Here is a 13,459-nt window from a genome sequence, read left to right on the forward strand (position 1 = left end):
GCAGAGAACTGAAAAAACGTAGAGCCCACTGTGCAGGGAGTAGAGCTGGTGGCACAGCCTTCAAGTGGTAGAAGGCATCTTTTGTGTTTGGTATTTGTCGCTATTTTAAGCATAATGGTGACATCTGGTATCGCTACGTACTGTCTGTCTGAAGCATAAAGCATTTTTCCCTTTGCATGAGGGTGAAGTGTTTTTATTTTTTTAAGATTTTATTTATTTGAGAGAGAGAATGAGTGAGAGAGAGAGAGCATAAGCAGGGGAGGGGCAGAGAGAGAGGGAGAAGCAGACTTCTTGCTGAGCAGGGAGCTGGATGCAGGAATCAATCCCAGGACCCTAAGATCATGACCCGATCCGAAGGCAGATACTTAACCAGCTAAGCCATCTAGGAGCCCCGAAGTTAGGTTCTTAAACACTTTCCAAGGATTTCAGGTTACAGTGGGCTTCTGTTTGGATGGTTTGGTTAGTGACATTACTCTGGTTCAGGATGTCAGCCTAGCCTCTGGGTTGTTGCTTATACAAGTTCTATGATAATTGAGATTTATTTCTTCCTGGAGAAAATAAAATATACTGATGATAAAGTCCTTTGATGGAAGATCCTTAACAAAGGAACACCCAGGAGAACATCAGAAGACTGAGGCGGCCCCTCCTGCCTGTTTCCAGGATTGACCAAAGGCTGCTGTGCCTGGCACAGCCTGTCATTCTCCAGGGCAGGCTGTGCTAGAGGGTTCTGCGAGCCTTACCCCAAGTGTTGGGGGACCCACCTGCACCCAGGCCCTGCCCAGAACCCTGTACATTCAGGGGCTCGATAAAGATGAGCAGAAACAACTACCACCCATTTTAACAAATGCACCAAGGGCTTAACAGACATTTCCTCAAATAAGTTACACAGATGGCCAGCAGGCCGGTGAAAGGATGCCTAGCCAGCTGTAGATCAGTACTACCCTGAGGCACCACCTCACACCCACCACGGTGATTATAACAAAACGAAATGCAAAATAACAAGTGTCGGTAAGGAGGTAGATGGACTGGAGTGCTCAGCACACACTCCTGGGTATACACCCCAGGGAAATGAGAACAGGGGCTCGAACAGATCCTTGTACATCGGGTTTGGTCTATTCATAGTAGCCAAAAGGTGGAAACAACAATGTCTACAGGTAGATGGATAAGCAAAGTGTGGTCTGTCCACTGGTGGAATATTATTTGCCTGTAGAAAGAGATGATGCGCTGGTCCACACCACAACGTGGGGAACCTTGAGAACATTATGCCCAATGAGATGATCCAAACACAGAGGGCCACGTATCGTAGTTGTGCACTGATGGGAGACACTCAGAACAGGCAAATCTGTGGAGAGGAAAGATCAGTGACTGCCAGGGTCTGGGGAGGGGGTCAGGAGAGACCACTGAACGCAGGTGGTTTCATTTTGGGGTGACGGGGAAGTCTGACCCTAGATACTGTGATGGTTGCATGGCAGGAAAGAGCAAAACTACCTGGCTGTGTGTCGGGGAGCGGGAGGGGGGGGGGGTGCGGGGGGGGGAGGGGCTGAGGGGCAGGGTTGAGGACAGCCTTTCTCTTTTCGCCCTTCCTGCTCCTTCTCAGGGTCTCAGAGAGGCTCGGAGGAACCACCCCCTCTCCCCGGGACAGGAGTAGGCTGGGAGGCGGGAACATGAGCCTGGCTTCATTTTCAGGGAGGCAGTGGTCAGGAGCCACATCATGGCCCAGAGGCTTCGCACACGGCCTGTCCCAGGGGGGGCTATGCTGGAGGGAGCTTCACGTGGTGTCAGAGCCCATCCCAGCAGAGTCCCTGGAGAATTCCAAATTTTAGTCACATTACATTTTCATTAAGAGCTTTCAACTGGAGAAAATGATGGATTAGATTTTATTGTTGGAAAGATGCCAGGTAAAATTAGATGCGTCTTGGTTCCCCACCACCCACCCCTCACCTGTCTGTTCTTATCTGAGATCTTTACTGTTATCTCTTGGTTCCTGGGTGGTAGGTGCCCAGGGGTAGATTCACGAAGACAGGGATGCACTGTGGCTTCCTCGAGGTTCCCTGTTTATTTTTTTTTTAATTTTTATTTATTTATGATAGTCACACAGAGAGAGAGAGAGAGGCAGAGACATAGGCAGAAGGAGAAGCAGGCTCCATGCACCGGGAGCCCGACGTGGGATTCGATCCCGGGTCTCCAGGATCGCGCCCTGGGCCAAAGGCAGGCGCCAAACCGCTGCGCCACCCAGGGATCCCGAGGTTCCCTGTTTAAAACATTTTTATTTATTTTATTTATTTATTTTTAAAAATATTTTATTTATTTATTCATGAGAGACACAGAGAGAGAGAGGCAGAGACACAGGCCGAGGGAGAAGCAGGCTCCCTACAGGGAGCCCGATGTGGACTTGATTCCGGGTGTCCAGGGTCAGGCCCTGAGCCCCACAGGCGTCCCATCGAGCCTCCCTGCTTTAGTTTCAAATGCGATTCTGCATCTGCTCCATCCGATCCGGAACAGCTTGGTCCTTGGGCTCTGCGTTGGGTGTGCGTGTGTGTGGTTTCTCTCTTCTCGTCAGTAAAGCTTGCTAGAAGTTTATAGCTGCAAACTGATGAGAGTATTCTCCTCACAAAGAAGTTCATCTGGTTCCTCACGTCTTGTGTCTTCTCTCCAAGTCTTTGCTCTTGGCAAAGCTAACCTGCTGTCTCATCCACCTAAATAGAACTGGGTTTGTCTCCCAACAGCCACTTTTTAGCAAAACCAGGTTCTGATAGTCTGCTATCATCTGTTACCATGCGTGGACAGCGAATTTTAAGAACAGCGATTGTTTCTTGCCTGCAGGAAAGGAAAGATTATTCTGCACGGAAACTAGGATGTCGCGCCGTCCAGCGGAGCTGATAGCTCATGGTCGGAAAACATCCGGGGATAGACCACTGAGGTGGTCACGGGTTGCAGATGCGCTGGCCCCCGGGGGTTGGTTTCTTATTAAATTCTTTGTGGAATTCAGCAGAGGCCTTGAGTGCATTTTGGACAGCCTCAGCCTACACGTCCCCAGACTTAAATTGAGCACGTGGGAGAGGGCATTACAGGGCGTGGGGGCGGGGAGCCGCCTGTGGCAGAACAGCCTGGGCACCGAATGCAGCTGGCGACAGTCGCCTTCCCCCAGGTGCCTGACGCAGTCGGTCCCCGCGAGTGTGGCGGGAGCCTGTGGTCAGGGTCACGCCGTGGTCAGAGGGCCAGTCATCCACAAAGTGGCTTTCCCAGGGATGAAACCCTCCTCCGTCTCTCTGGGCCTCTTCTTTCTGTGGTGCCAGCTCGGCCTTACAGACACACATTACAACTCCCTGGAAGGGATTTCCTTCCACTCCTCCCCTGATTTTTACTGCTGCCCCAACGGTCTCCCTGGGCAGCTGAAAGCAGTTCAATGGACAGTTTTATTGGTTTCCTGATGCCATCTCAAGACGACATTACCTAAATCCCTTGGAACATTTTTGGGACTGTGGATTCAGAGGACCTGGAGGAGACCCAGGGGGAGAGGGGCCTGGAACAGGGAACTCGGCAGGTGAGATATGGCCCTCTTACTGCGTCTTGGGCTCTGGACCAGAGCCGAGAGCCAACGTCCAGTTACGGTGGCCATTCTAGCAGCCATTCTGCTGCCCACTGGGCTGGGGGTGGCCACAGTGGTTTTGTTCATTGTTTGTCACTGGGTGACAAGGAGCTGGGCTGCACACTGTGGTGCTGCTGGACACCGTGGCCACTGTGCCCTGGGAGTGTGGCTGGCCTGGAGTGAGGTCCTTTGAGTGTGAAACACTGCTAACAGGAAGACTTAGCACAGGTAACGAGACAGCGGATTAGTAACTTCCTATCCTCATTACTGGTGAAGTGGCAATGGTTTAGATAGGTCTGGTTAAATCTATCATTAATTTTATTTCCTTTTACTTTTCAAATATGGGCAGTTACTAGGAAACTTAAAATTGAAAGGTACTGGTTTAGCTCAGTTGGAGGAGTATGTGGCTCTTGAGGGGTTCTGAGGGCCAGCTGCTTGTTGGGCATAGAGATTACTTTTTTTTTTTAAGATTTTATTTATTTATTCACGAGAGACAGAGAGAGAGGCAGAGACACAGGCAGAGGGAGAAGCTCCCCTGCAGGGAGCCAGATGCGGGACTCGATCCCAGGACCCTGAGATGATGACCTGAGCCAAAGGCAGACTTAACCACTGAGCCACCTAGGCATCCCCGGCATAGAGATTACTTAAATAAAATCTTTAAAAAAAAAAGTTGAATCTGTAGCTCACATGATACTTCTTTTGGAGGAAGCCAGGCCACAGGCCACCTTCTTGGGACAGGTGTACATGCATACACACACACCATCACACAGACACACCTGCAGACACGCACACACACATATCTGTATGTGCATGCAGACAGGAATGGAACAGTGCACGGTGTATGCACGCACACACACATCCTCTCAGGACAGGCTGGTTTCCAGCTGACCCCTGGGCAGTGGGGCCCTGTAGGCTGCTGGAGGGGCAGGGAAGTGATGTTCCCTGTCCTGACGTCTGTATCAGTCACATGTCCTGAGAATGCTGTCCCCGCAGGGTGTTAAATCTCTGTGGGAGCTTCGGACAGTGCCTGCAGAATGGATGTCAGACATACCAGCCCCTCTCCACCCCCAACTGTCCCTGCTGCCACTTTTCCAGGATTCAAGATGAATTGCTTCTTTACAGTTTCTTTTCTTTTTTTAAAAATGAGATGAAATGCACATAAAATTAACCACTTAAAATTCAGCAATTCAGTGGCATTTAGCACATTGGCAGTGTCGTGCAACCACCACCTCCATCTAGCTCCAGAACCTTCCCATCACCCGCCCCACAAGAGACTCCGAACCCAGCAGTGGTTTCTGTGTGTCTGTGGACTTGTGTGCTCTGGGTGTCTCACGTGAGCGGAGTCCTGTGTGCGGGTGGTGTGCTGTATTCACTCCACTGTGGGTGGACGCGTGGCTGGCCTCCGCCTTTTGTGGTCATGCTGCTGTGATGCGGGGCTGAGTCTGAGCACCCACCTCTACTTTTGCAGGGTCTGTGCCAAGGGTGAGGTGAGGCCACCCTTCAGGAAGGACTCTGAGTCCTCTGGCACAGCCCCTTCGGTCGCTTGGAAAAATCCCTGTGTTGTTTCCAGACCCGAGTGTGCTGCATCCCACCTGAGGTCCTTGCGGTGCTGGCAGTCCCCCGCTCGCCCCCATGTCCAGCTAGCCTCTCGGAGCTGCCCCCAGGCTTCGGGCCCTGGAGCAGCCAGTTTGGTTCATTGTGCTGAGATGCACACGACAGGCATCAGGGAACGGAGGCTGACCATTTGCTCGAGTCTTGGCTGAAAGAGGCTTGTATACGAGTGTATTTAAACACCAAGATTTTTATGGTAAGATGGGTCCAGAACTCATTTCTCAGGCCCCTGCAGGGGGGCGGGGGGCTTGTCGGGACTTGGACCCCTGAGGCCCCTGAGGCCTGTGTTTCCACCTGAAGTGGCTGGTGACTCCCAACCCCCACCCCCCGTCCCCCGGGCTCACCTGAGGCAGGTGTAAGTGGGGGCCTGTGGGCACATCTGTGTTGGGCCACCTTGGGCTCATCCTCTTGGCCCCTTACGTGGGTGGTGATCATGTTGGGGGTTGAATGGGTGTGCCGTTGGGGGGGAGGGAAGGCCGGAGGCCACACAGCCGTGCAGTGTGGTCTGAGTCGAGGAAGTGCGGGAGGGCTTCGTGGAATCAGGTGGAGGAGGGCAGGGACAGCGCGCTGCCTGGCCGCCGGGGACAGGGCCGCTCAGCCTTGCAGAGGGGCCACCGGCGTCTTCATCCAGCTAACATTCACGTGGCACAAAATGACGGCTCTAAGGGGAATAGCTTAGTGGCTTTTGGGGTGTTCACCACCCACACCACCTCTGTAGGCCCACAACACGTCGCCATCCCCAAATGGAACTCCGTATTGCTTGGCACTGCATCCCGCGCCCGTGGCGTGCACTGTCCACCTCCTGTGTCTGTGGATTTGACTCGTCCAGGGACCTCCCTGAGAGGAGCCACAGCATTTTCCCGTGATGGCTTCTTGCCCCAAGCAGGACCTCCACGTTGGAGCTCATGTCAGAATTTCCTTCCTTTTTGAGGCTGGGTGGTATTCCATCCTGTGGATGGTCCACGTCCTGTTCACCCGTCCTCTGTGGGTGGACATTTGTGCACAAGTTGTCACGTGGACAGGAGTGGATGCTGTGCCCGGGCGCCCGCCCAAGGGTGGGACTGCCGGCCACGGGGCACTTTAGTGAGGGTGAGGGCCTGTGGGGGGTGTGTGGTTCCCAGGGTCTTGTCCTGGGAGCCCCTCTGTAGGACAAGGGTGGTCTGCCCTCCAGGAGGCCAGGAGGCTGCGGGGGAGCCGGCGCCTGCTGTCCACGAGCTGCCAGAACGCATGTCTGTGCACAGGCTCGTGGGGGCGCAGCCCTCCACTTACAGATTAAAAGAGGTGTTCGTGTACTCGGCTTTCAAAACAGCATGAGGTTTGTCAGAAGGTGTCCGTGGGATAATAAAGAGTAGACTGCTGGTCTTCGTGCCCCCAACGCTGGCACCCGTGGAGGGTGAGTGTCTTCTGTGTGCTGCTGAGGTGGGCGCTACTGATCAGAGGGCTGGACCTTTTGGTCCCAACCCCTGACTTCAGTGGAGGAGCAAAGCGATGAGGATTAATCTCCAACCGCCATCAACTTAATCAATCCGCTTCTGTAGCAAGATGCCATAAAAACCCCTCAAGTCCTGGGTTTGGGAGCCTCCAGGCAGGTGAACACATAGAGGTGTGGGGGCGGGGGGTGAGTTCCTGGGAGGCTACTGGGCAGGAGGGGGCGCTACTCTGCAGGGCCTGGAAGCTTGTGCCCCTTCCCCACCCCTCACCCTGTGGGTCTCTTCCATCTGCTGTTCCTTTTTTTTTTTTTTTTAATTTTATTTATTCATAGAGAGAGAGAGAGAGAGAAGCAGAGACACAAGCAGAGGGAGAAGCAGGCTCCATGCAGGGAGCCCGATGTGGGACTCGATCCAGGTCTCCAGGATCACACCCCAGGCTGCAGGTGGCGCCAAACCGCTGAGCCACCCGGGCTGCCCCCATCCGCTGTTCCTGAGTCGTATCCTTTACAAGCATACCCCAAACTTTGAAGCCAGTTGGGGCCCCAGTGTGGGTAACCTGCGGACCCGGTACTGTGGCTCCTGAAGTGGAGGATGTCTCTGGGTCCCTGCAGCCAGCGGTGAGTGTCTGAACTGAGTTCACTTGCAGGACCCGAGGCGGGGTGTCCAGAGAGCCGGAGAGTCCGTCAATGTCAGGAAAAAGCCGCGTGGGAAGTGTCGCGGCCGCCTTTCTGACGTGGGGGCATTCTTGGGTGGGAGGAGGAGGAGGTGTGGGGCCTCTTGTGCAACGGGCCGGTCCTGAGTGCACGGCCTCACCGCTCCTGATCCGCCTCTCATCCCCGTGTCACCAGGGGCCTGACGGTGCTGGATGTCCCCGTGCCCAAGCCTGTGGCCCGGCCGCCCTGTTGCCTCCTGTGCCCTGTGCGTGGGGCCCAGTCTCCGCCTGCGGGTGTAAGGGCCTCTCACCCGTGGACGGGAGCGTGTGGGGGACGCTGTGCAGCCCGTACCGTGTGGGTGGCAGGCCCGCCTTGGCGAACTTGGGCTCAAGTGGGAAGTTACACGCATGCACCTGTGCTAGGCCCGCAGGTCTGGCTGTGCCCCCACCCCGTGCACGCGAGGGCAGGGCGTCACCTGCAGGCCTGGCCCCGGCCCCCGGGCTGAGGGGCCCCAGGAGCCTCCGCCTGGGCTCCCAGCGCTGCTGACTCCGCGTTTCAGATAAGCAGGAAATTCCTGAGAGGAAAACTACAAGCTTTATGTTTATTTAATTCCAGCCATTCTGTGGTTTTTGGAGATGGCCTTTAAAGATTTGCTTTTGATTTTTATCTCAAAGAGAATGCAGAAAAGTCCCCGGTCGGTTGGGCTCCAGAGAAAATACACACAAAGAAAAGAAGCGAGTGTGGATCTCGCCAGGCGGCTCTGGGGTGAGGGCAGGATGGGGCTGGGGCACGTCCCCTCAGAGCGGCGGCCTGGCTGCGCCCGCACATGTGGGCCCCAGAGCCACGTTCCCTCATCAGCTCGGGCCACAGTGCCGGAGGACGGGCTTTGGGGAGGCCTCCCCTCGTGGCGGCCGGCTTCCTTGTCCACCCCTCGGGCCGCAGGGAGGGGCCGGGGCTCGGGGCTCCTGTCGGGTGCCGTCGGACACACGCTGTGCCCGGTGCCCATCTTAGCTGGTGGAGTGGAGGGTGTGCTGCGGGCGAGGGGGAGCGGCAGTGTCCGTCCGGAGCCCCCCGCGGCCGAGCACCCTGGGCGGGTTACCCGCCAGAGCCGCGCAGGCTGGCGCACCTGCTGCCACATGCAGATCTCTCCGAGGGCAAGGCTGTTGCCCAGAGCAGGGAAGTCACTGGGGGGCCTTTCCTCTGGGTCAGGACCCTCACCTGGAACCTCAGGTCATCAGTCCAGGCCTTTTGGGAAGGGGATTAGCTATTGAACACCCACGAGCCACCACGGGGCGGGGGCCTGTGCGAGCTGGGGTGCAGCATGGGGTGGGCTCTCAGGGAACAGGTCGACACGCGTGCATGAGCTGGACTGCCTGGTGGGTCCCCCAGCTTGAGTCTGTCCGACAGCACCTCGCTATAGGTGGCAGGGGCGCGTCCCCTGAGGAGGGCCTGCTTCCCATGTGCGGCTGTCAGCAGGCAGTCCTCCAGGCCCGTCTCCCTCGCAGCCCGGGAACTGTCAGTGCCCTGTTTCTTGTCAAACTCTTCATTGATTCATGTGATTTCCTCTTGTTTTCACGGTTCCGCTGCTGGGGCCGCGACCGGTGGGAGCCTGTATGGGGCCGGTGCTCGGTGTCCTTCCTTGCCTTCGGGGACACAGGTGCTGAGACCCTCTGCCCCTGCCCTCTGTCCTGGTGTCTCTGGCGGATGCAGGATTGAGAATGACTGGGCGCACACCCGCACGCGGGCGCGTCCGTACCACCACTCACATCGGAGCCGTGAGTTTGCTGATGCGCCAGATCCACTGTGTCCCTGGGCTCCTTCGGGTTTTTTGTCTGAGCCTGTGGTTCCTGTCTCCCCCGCACGAATCCACACGCCGTGCCTGTGGGGGTGCTAGTCCCCAGGGAGGAGCCTGCCTCATCCCATCCCTCCCTGCTCTGGGCAGGGCTCATTCTGGGCAGGGCACAACCGAGCCACCTGGCCTCTGCTCAGGGCCAGCAGGGAGACGGAAGGGACCCCAGCTCCACCACCACCTCTAGGTACGGGCGCATCCACCCCATGTCCCCTCAGGGTGGATGCTGGGGACACTGACTGTCCTCTTGGAGTCAGGTCATGCATGTGAAGGTGCAGTGGTGCCTGGTGAGCCTTGCGGCTGGGGCACGCGTGTGCGTGTGCTCACGGGTGTGGCACGTGTGCGCGTGTAGGGAGCAGAAGCAGCGGTCTGCTGGGCACCTGTGAGATCCTCAGGCTGACACGGCTCCTCCAGCTCCAGTGCGGCCACGGGAATGCCTGCCACTGTGCTTGTCCCTGTCCTCTCTGGAGGTCACCAGACCTCCTCCCGGCCCCCAGTGCTGCTGCAGGTGGCAGATCCACATCTGTAGCGTCTCTGAGCTTTCCAGGGCCTCCCGCATGTTCTGATTAGCATGGGGAAGAATCCACATTTGCACCGAATGAGCCAGAGGTGGTTTCTAGCTACAGCAGGTGGGAGCCATTCAGCATCCTGTAACAGGGATGGGGACAGAGGATGGAGGAGGGGTGTCCCCGGCCCGTGGCATGTTCTGGATGCTGGGCCCACCTTGGACTCAGGCACTTCTGTTTGTTTTCATGGTCTTATTACTTTCCTAGGGCTTCCTTAACAAAGCCACCAACTCAGGGCTCAAACTGAGGTGTCACAGGGCCGTGCTACTTCTGGGCACAGCCTCTCCCAGCCTCTGGTGGTGCTGGCGTTCCTTGGCGTCCCTTGGATGGTGGATGCATCACCCCATCTCTGACTCCGGGGTCACATGGCATCTCTCCTCTGGTAAGGACACTCTTGTTGGGGTCAGACTCACTGACTCCAGGTAACCGACCTCCCTCTTATCAATCACACCTGCAATGGCCCTATTTCCAGATAAGGCCTCATTCTCTGATCCTGGGGTTCAGGACTGAGGCATATCAGTTTGTGGGACAGTTCAATCTACTGCAGGGTCCCAGCTGTACCCTCTTGTATTTGACAGTATTGAAAACCATTTATAGTTTTAAGAATAATTTTTAGAGGGGAAACCCTGGGTGGTACAGCGGTTTAGCGCCTGCCTTTGGCCCGGGGCGCAATCCTGGGGACCCGGGATCGAGTCCCGCGTCGGGCTCCCGGTGTATGGAGCCTGCTTCTCCCTCTCCTGTGTCTCTGCCTCTCTCTCTCTCTGTGTGACTATCATAAATAAATAAAAATTTAAAAAATTTAAATAATAATTTTTAGAGACATGCACAGAAACATGGCTTTTCCTAACCTCAGGGCTCACGAGGCTGGGCATCCCCAGGACACTGTGCGTGCAGAGGCCTGTGCACACAGGTTTGCTCTCCACATGCACCATCTGCTCCCCTCTTTCACCCCTTGGGGATCGCTCAGCATCTGTTGTGTCTGGAGCTGCCTGGCTCTCCGTCGTGGGCGTCGCTTCTCAGCGGTCAGGTGACTTTCAGGACGTGATCACCAAGGCCAGAAAGAGCAAAGCTTGTTGTCACAGAAGTCACTCTCACAGACCAAGCATGACATCAGTTCCTGCCAGGGAAGCACCTGGTCCCAGGGTGGGCATTTGTAATTAAATTCTTTTTATTTTGAAATAATCTCATGTTTAGAGAAAAGTTGCAGAAACAATACGATTCCCTGTGTTCTTTTCTGCCAGGTTGCCCAACCGTGAACATTTTACCATGTTTGCTTCAGACCTAAAGCTGCAGAGCGGACTCTTTCAGGGCGTGTTCTCGAAAACCAGGGTCTTGTGCTGCACCTGTGGGGGGCTGTTAGTGCTGACACAGTGAGGTACCGCCTCTACTCTGCAATCTGTTACCTGGCCCGATAATGACCCTGCACACTGCTCCCTCGGGTCACTGCCGGGCATTTTACCATCTCGGTGTCCATTGATGGGGTTTCTCGGCCATTCCATCCTCCCACTGGGGATTTTGTGCGGATATGAGGACTCTTGGCTTCTGTGCGTTGTATTTAGCCTTACCGAGGTCCTTTATTATTTGAGTCTGTGATCTCCCTGTCGATGGTCTGGGGCTGTGCGTGCTGCCTGTTTGGGAGGCACGACGTGAGGCTGGGTTTGAGTGTAGAGAAGATGAAATGAAATGCTCACTCCTCAGCCATGTGTACCCCATTTCCAGTGCTTAGTGGCCACAGGTGCTGGGCTGGTTGCGGATGCTGAGGATGTGGAACATCCCATCATCACGAAAAGTCTCCACGGGATTTCCAGGTACAAAAGTGTACCTTTGCAAATGGAGTCAGCCCCTGTGGGCTCCATTCTTGTAGCCCCAATGCGCTCCCCAGTTGGACCGTAGTGGTTGAGGCCTCTGGTGCCGGTTTCATGGGCAGTGGGGGGAGCAGGCATGGCTGCCATCCTGCCCCCGAGGACGTCCACATCTGCTTCTTCAGTTAGGCATAGGTGTACCAAAAGGCATATCCATGTCACTGTGCCAAGAAAGCAGCAATCAATTCCTACTGTCTTTACTCTTTCCGTTTTATTATTATTTGTTAAGATTTATTTATTGATTGTTTCCTGAGAGACCCAGAGAGTGAGGCAGAGACACAGGAGGGAGACGCAGGTTCCACGCAGGGAGCCCGATGAGGGACTCGATCCCGGGACCCTGGGGTCATGGCCTGGGCTGAAGTCAGCCACGACCGCTGGACCACCAGGCGTCCCACTGTTTCCGTGTTCATCAGGAGTGGGCGTCATTCTGCCCGAGGTCCCTGTGCACCTCTGGGGAGAAGCCGCCGTCTCTCCTGGAAGGTCACTGTAGCATCCCTGGGTTTCCCAGTGGAGAAGCAGCCGGGGTGCCTGGGAGCTGGTCCGCGGGGTCCGGTGCCCTCCTCCCGTGCATGGGCTCCGTCTGCGGGCCTCCCGGGGGTGGCCGGAGGTGGGCGGCCCTGCCCCGCTCGCTGTCCAGCGCGTCCCGTCGGGAGGCTCTGCGGCTCCCCGGGGCCTCGGCCGCTTGTGGGGGCGGCTCCTGGTGGGGCGTCTCCGGGGGGTGTCTCCTGGGGCGGGTGTCTCCGGGGACGCGGCTCCTGGGGGGCGGCCTCCTTCTCCCGTGCAGCCGTCGGTTCGGCCACGTCACCTGGGCGTTCACACTGACAACATCCTCGGAAGGCGGCACGACGACCGGAGCCCTGCCTCGCCCTGCCCGTCGGCTCCCGGAGGGGCCGCGCCCACCGCCGCCTGCAGGGCTGTCCTGCCTTGGCGGCCGCGGGAGCCCAGCGGGGCTCGCTGGCTGTGGGCTGGGCGCCGCGTGTGCGGCCCGGGGAGGGGGGCCACGGGAGCTGGGGGAGGCGCTGGTGCGCAGGCGCGGCCGCCCCGGGTCGGACCGGGACAGGCGGGGGGGGGGAGGGGGGGGGGGACGTGCCGCGCGGGTTCGGTCCGCCCCGAGGGCTGGGGGCGGGCGGGGGGGGGCGCGCCCGGGGGCTGGCCGGGCCGGGTGGGTGTGCTGGGGGCCGGGCCGGGTGCGGAGGCTGGGCGGGGTGAGCCGGGCGGCCCAGGTGGGTGCGGCGGTCCCCAGGGACCCCGTGGGGGCCGCAGGGCGGTGGTTGCGCTGGGCCTCGTCCTCTTCCCGTCTTGGAGCCGCTCGACGGGCACAGACCCCGGGCACCCGGGTCCCTGTTGCCGTGAGTGGTACGGCCCTGGGTGGGCCCTGGGTCCTGGCTGCGTGCACCGCCTCCCGCACCCCGGGAGGGCGCGCCCCGGCTTCAGGGCGGACGATGTGTGAGTCATGGTTGGAAACAGAGGCGCGACCCGGCAGGTTCCTCCGCCCGCTGAGCCCACCAGGAGATGCAGCAGGAAGACAAGCTGTGTGGTTTTCCATGTTTTTGCGCTTTGTCTTTTCTCAGCATCAAAAGCTAAGTGGCACCTTGAAAATGCACTTGTGTGGGGACCGAGGGCCAGGTTGTCCCCGCCCAGAATGCTGCGGTTGCGGTTTGAGGACCGGGGCTGCTCTGGCCCCACTAACTGGACACGATATGTCCGTGGCTTTTGCTTAGAGTCAGATGTAATTCCTCTGCCTTTCCCGGGCTTCCCAAAATTCTCACCCTAACACAGACTATTTTGATGATTAAAAACAAAGGAGGACCCCACACCAAAAAAACCTGAACCAAACAAGCCGACTACAAATAAGGAAATGAATAAATATGTTCAAAGCAAAGCCTGTGGAGATGACTT

At 57.2% G+C, this 13,459-nt stretch overlaps 1 long non-coding RNA gene across 1 annotated transcript; it reads left to right on the plus strand.

Annotated features, from left to right (window-relative positions):
• Nucleotides 1–3,130: 3,130 nt before the first annotated feature.
• Nucleotides 3,131–12,168, plus strand: LOC140638225 (uncharacterized). The gene is made up of 5 exons (XR_012035373.1): nt 3,131–3,544; nt 6,963–7,127; nt 9,934–10,080; nt 10,552–10,841; nt 10,940–12,168. It is a non-coding gene; the product is annotated as an uncharacterized lncRNA (long non-coding RNA).
• The last annotated feature ends 1,291 nt before the right edge of the window (nt 12,169–13,459 follow it).

Source organism: Canis lupus, chromosome 8 (assembly GCF_048164855.1).
Source record: "Canis lupus baileyi chromosome 8, mCanLup2.hap1, whole genome shotgun sequence".
NCBI classification, from domain to species: Eukaryota; Metazoa; Chordata; class Mammalia; order Carnivora; family Canidae; genus Canis; species Canis lupus.